The sequence below is a fragment of the Oncorhynchus masou genome, chromosome 8, assembly GCF_036934945.1.
Source record: "Oncorhynchus masou masou isolate Uvic2021 chromosome 8, UVic_Omas_1.1, whole genome shotgun sequence".
NCBI lineage: Eukaryota > Metazoa > Chordata > Actinopteri > Salmoniformes > Salmonidae > Oncorhynchus > Oncorhynchus masou.
In genome coordinates, this window is record NC_088219.1 from 26,628,686 (window position 1) to 26,634,685 (window position 6,000).

General features: G+C 37.7%; 1 protein-coding gene across 1 annotated transcript in view; it reads right to left on the minus strand.

Moving 5' to 3' along the window:
• Positions 1–5,511, minus strand: part of LOC135544453 (zinc finger protein 618-like) — a 50,206-nt gene extending 44,695 nt beyond the window's left edge. The window contains exon 1 of the mRNA XM_064972067.1: positions 5,110–5,511. The gene's annotated coding sequence lies outside the window, so the exon portion shown is untranslated. The remainder of the gene's footprint in view (positions 1–5,109) is intronic.
• Positions 5,512–6,000: the final 489 nt, after the last annotated feature.

Below are 6,000 nucleotides of genomic sequence, written 5' to 3' on the forward strand. Positions count from 1 at the left end.
TAAAATGTAGACAAAAGGTAAATTCAACATTAGAAGAGAAAAGGGGAAGCGACCGAATATATACGTCTGAAGAATTTACCTATTTAAATTATTGAACAAATGCTTTATGCTTCTAAATAGGCTGAATTCTTTCAGAGTCTTGATGAATCGTTTTGGCACCCATATTACACTTCCATTTTGTATAGCCTAACCTTGGTATATTTCCTTGCAAACAAAATGGCTTGCTGTATTCCTTCTATCAAATTGAAAATCTGAAACTTGCCATCTGTCATTTTTATTGATCCCAGAAGCTTTACCTCTTGCAACTTCGGGTAATTGAAGCACGACAACTAAAACATTTTTCCCATCAATGTTTTTTTTAACCTTGTTTCACACAACTGGTTCAACCAACAAAGGAAAACAGACAATGATTTTCCTATTTCATAAATTATTCAAAATGCCTGTTTCATGGTTAAAATGTTCCGATTTCATGGCTGACATGACACATTTTCCAAAGGATCTGGTCGAATATACTATACCAGATCCGTTTGTCATACCAACCATGAAATAGGAAAATACTCCACCAGATCCTTCTGAAAACGTGTCTTATCAAATCAGATCAAAGCAGCATCAATTCAATATGAGGGCTTTTTTTAGGCAATAGGCAGTGTGTGATTGTGAGACTGCATGTTATGACACTGGTTTAGCATGACATTTCCCCATTTAAATAGACGCCTGCTTTCCTCAAGATTGAGGGCAGCTGTTAAATGTCATTGCATGGATATTAAACATAATATTTGTGCTAGACTACATTACTAAGCTAATCAGTCTCATTGCTAATGATGTCGGAAAGGTCAACATTGGAGGAAAAATAAATGAAACATTGCATCAAGATGGGTCAAGATACTTGAAATAAAAGATACTTGAAATAGAAGGCTAAATGTGGACAGGCATGCTGGGCTAATAACAGAACAAAGGATGCACTACTAAACCAATTCTGATACAAAATAAGAAAAACAAGAGTATAGAAATTGGTTGAATATATATGAATAAAAAAAACATTTAAAATCAGTGGAGGCTGCTGAGGGGAGGACAGCTCATAATAACGTCTGGAATGGAGAGAATGGAATAGCATGAAACAGAAACCATGGACCCCAGGAAGAGTAGCTGCTGCCTTGGCAGGAACTAACGGGGATCCATAATAAATACAAATACATTCATTCCGCTCCAGCCATTACCACAAGCCCATCCTCCCCAATTAAGGTGCCACCAACCTCCTGTGATTGAAATCAATACATTGGTTCCCTATATTCCTGCTATGCAGAGAGGAGTATCAGTGGTGAGTAGAATATTGTCAGCCACAGGGATGACCAAAACCTATTTCAGTCTGAATGCTTTCCCTCGCTCCTTAATCAAAAGCACATTTTCCTAGCCCCCTCGGTGTAATAAATTTCTCTCAAGATGGCTTCCAACCAACGATAAAAAAAATAAAAAAAAGCAATAATGCAGAGAAATGGGAAAATCGTTTTTTTCCCCCCCTCCAACATTTCCTTCTATTAGCCGGAATGGTCTGGAAACAGAACTGCGTCAACTCGTAAAATTCCATCCACATGCGCTCCAAACCCCCATAAAAACTTTTCAATTTATATGTTAATGTTGTGAATTAAAATTTAATAACTAGAGATTTTGAAAAGCGGACTTGAATTATACAAAAATAAATCCTGAAAGAGCAGCCCTAAAATTAGAAATTCAGGGCGGCATCCGGTCTGCCGCTAAGCCCTTGTACGCTGGCAGATTACATTTTTTATGAAAATCTAAATTGCAGTGCAGGCTGAGGCAGGTCTGGTAAACCTGCTCCATTGTGATTTATAGATTCATTAGCGCAAGAGGAGACTTTCCCGCTGTTCCACAGAAATTAAATTATCTTTATAAAATAGTATTTTTAGAAAGGCAACCTGAGCCCTGAAACCTGACACAAAAAGCACACACTTCCTATGTGCATAAAACCACTGTACAGACTGGCCTTAATTCATCTTTGCTGCAGCAATTGAGTGTCCTTATGAATTATTCATGAGACCAATAAGGTTCATTTTAAGTAGAGGGGGAAATATGCACATAATACACAAACTCCCAAAATGCCAAAAGCTCTTTCATGTAGCAGTCCAAACCTTGAAATACTATCCTTCTGGCCCTAACTCGAGTGATGTCATTTTCAGAGACTTATCAGGACAAATATGCTCATAAAAGGTAGGTAACTGCTGATGCGTTTGGCAGATTTGGACAGATGCCAATGTTTACCTGGCCAACAACGAGGAAAGAAAAAAAGTTACTAGCAACTGTAATTGCTGAGCTGTCGTAGCTCTCAGTAAGAACATCCAAATGCTCAGAAGGAAGGATTACACCTACCTACATTGCAACAAGGCCTCCTAAAAAACACAGCTATGCCTACATAAAGTTTGGACTGCACTCTAGACAAAAGTAAATGACACTAAGTTCTAGCTAGTGAAAGATGGTCAAGCCTTCATTAATTGTTATGAACTGACAACAGGGTTTGCTCTCTCTCGCTCTCCATCTCTCTACAGACCTATTGAGTTGTTTAAATTGGGGAAGCAGATATTTTGGGGTTCACAAGCAGACCATTACACCCTACAGTAGCTCTTGGTGCAAACAGCTGTCTTGCACAGTCCTGTGTCTCCCTTCTACCAAGGTCCCACAAGCCACAGTGTCTGTCACCTGGGTGGGTAAATAGTTTAGGTCTATTAGTTAAAACATTTGAGAATACGTTCCACCAACTAATATGTATTAACATATACTATATATGAAGCACAGAACACCATCAAAATGTACAATTCAAGTTGCATGTTGTTGGTCTATAAAAAGGTGCCTTTCACTTTAATGCAACCTCACACCAAAACAAATCCTAAATGATTTTCATTACCTGGCTGCTCTGACGTTTAATAATAATATTCCTGCCATTCATTCTCTTCAATTAAAAACCTGGAAATTCCTGATGTAATTCATAGCCAGCATTTTTTATTAGACTGAATGTGGAGGGAAAAGGTCAGGGTTCAGGTTCAGCGTGCAAAGCAAAACATTTCCACCAACACTTCAAATTCACAGTCCAGTTCTGAAGGTCAGTGCCAAAATGACCAAACTAAAATGGCTCCCTCAGATCTACTTACATAGACAAACCATCCTATACGGGAAATTGTTTAGTGTCCACAAGATTAATGTAAACAGCAGAGAAATTGGTTGTAATTGTATTTCCTGTTCCTAAAATGTGCCGACTATCGTCCTCTGCATTGGCCCTCCTTTCTATACGGCTCCCTTTGATTTGGGCAGTGTTTGTTTTATTTCCAAAGTTTAGACAAGTCCGGTGTATTCCTTGTTTACCATATTTCATCATTCGAGCAGACCATGAAATGAATTTGCTTTATATACTTTCTCAAAACACATAAAACAAATTCAAGATGGGCAACCTTGACCTTTCAAACAGCACAATTCTATTGTATATTGCAAAGGAATTCTTATATAAGAATGTCAGCATGGGTGACATCCAGAAGCTCTTACATTAGTGTTGTTGCCACATCTCTTTACCCTCTCTTCCAATCTACATCTAGGAGCTTAGATATGTCATTATTTCTTTAATGCTATGGAAAGGCACACCCAGCCTAAAGATTAGGCTGATTGTTACTATATCGGTAGCCTACTAAAAACACTTTCTCACAATTACCATCAACATCAGAGAGGATGTTAGTAGTATCAAGGCCACAATCTACCCTTTCAAAAGCCAGACCCTGCCTGCAACTTTGTTAAAGCTTGATAGGGCTGGGTAAATATGAACACTCAAATGCATCTAAACTGTGGAAACAAAGATTAACAGTCTACTTTTAGATTGACATTAGTTCTAAACAGATTGTGAAGCTACAGCCTACATTGTTTGTAGGCTATAGCCTACATCAACAATGGATTAATACAGTCAAGATCTTGGGTTGATGGAGTAAGACAGTTGCACTGTAAATTAAGGCAGTTATATTTTCTTATTTGAATTATGATGATGCGAATTGGTAAGCTATTTAAATTAAGGACATAGTCACTATTGAAATTTACAAAAACTATATAGTAGTTCAAACTTTTTGTTTGAACGTCATGGGAGTTGACACACCCTGATTCAAACTGTGACCTAGGCTACTCCTAGTTTGTCATATTCAACATCAAAGAGCGCATAATGATAGAACGAATCTGGTTCAAGATTGAGGCCATATGCAACGTATCAAACTGTTTCTCTTTTTACATGCACTCAAACAGCAGCTCGTGCAATCTACCAATTATCCTCTACAAAAAAAAAGAGAAGATCGTTCATACTGCAAACGTTCATACCGTCAAAGGTCGTAATCATTGGATATCAATGCATCTTACTTTTCAAAAATTGCTTCGAAATTAACGAAAATGAATGTCACAAAATGTTTTTAAAGACGAAGGTTACAATAAAATGTTTAAAACGACAAATTAATTGGAATTTCTTAATTTCACAAAATAACTACCGACAGGTGTCGCCAATTTCAGAATGAAATGAATTAAAATCCTACCCCGTTTTCGAAAACAGAAGTAGAAATTATATTCGAAATTGGAAACAGTCTTCATGTCGACCGATTGAACCAAATAGCCTACGCTTTATCACAACAAACACTATCACGACTCAATTGATGTGATTATGGAATGTGAGAGAAAATTGAAGCAAATTTCACAAAACATGGCTGGCTGCAAGGTTGTTTTCAGACTGTTCCTCCTCGTCCTTCACTGCTTTAACTTCCAACACGCTTCCAAAGCTACAATTCATCAGTTTACAATCGACCACTGGGATAATTAGCCAGTGCAGACAGCTGAGTTTTACTCGAAAACTTTATTCGAAATCGCTGTCTAAAATCAACAGATAATTTGTGACTGAAACTAAAGCCAGCACACCATTGCTTTTGATAATGCTCACCAAACATGCATTAGCTTGAAAACAGACACCCTCACTCATTATGAAGAGCGAGTCGAGTGAACTATCAGCAACTGCGGCCTGTACACATTTTTTTAATTCAGGATTTCTAAATCAGAAAAAACGAAAAAGAATGGTTTGACTACCTCCCAAAATGATGCAGCTCATGCGAGTAGGCTTGCTCGAGCTCCAAAATCCTCCTCATCCACAAGAGGTGACTGTACAAATAACGCTTTGAAATCAAATGAGTTACCGGTATTCATTCTCAAATGATCAAAATTAAAACAGATTTATTTCCGAGCTTGCAACCTTGACATCTTCCGGAATGAGCCCGATTGTTTTGACGAAGGTGTAGGCTACAGTCCGTCCGGGCTCGGTTTATTAGTTTTATTTTTTCATTTTTTCCGTATTCAGGGTAGGCTATGCGTTGCGGTTTCTCCAGTGGAAATTTTCGTCCGCCATCATACAAGGACAGATTCCGAAATTGCAACGCCTGCTAGTTATATCAAAATTATTCTGGGCAGAGTGAAAAAAAGGTCGAACGACAGTTAAATTGCGCAGGGAAATAAAGAAACTATAAATCATCCAGAATAAAATTCCCGGATATAATAATATGGAAGTTGTATAGTAGTTGAAACAAAGTAACAACTTCATGATGACACACATTATTAGAAATGATGTTAAGCATTTATAAACGTTATGTAATTTGTACCCTTTATCCATGTATTTCCAAATAATATGTAAATCAATCCAACAACACCGATGATATGTTGTATATTTTTCCCCACTTACAAATGTATACATATATTGTATACTGAACAAAAATATAAATGCAACAGTTTCAAAGATTTTACTGAGTTACAGTTCATAGAAGGAAATCAGTCAATTCAAATAAATGAATTAGGCCCTAATCTATGGATTTCTTATGACTGGGCAGGGGTGCAACCATGGGTGGGCCTAGGAAGGCACAGGCCCACCCACTTGTGAGCCAGGTCCACCCAATGTGGAGCCAGGCCCAGACAATCTGAATGAGTTTT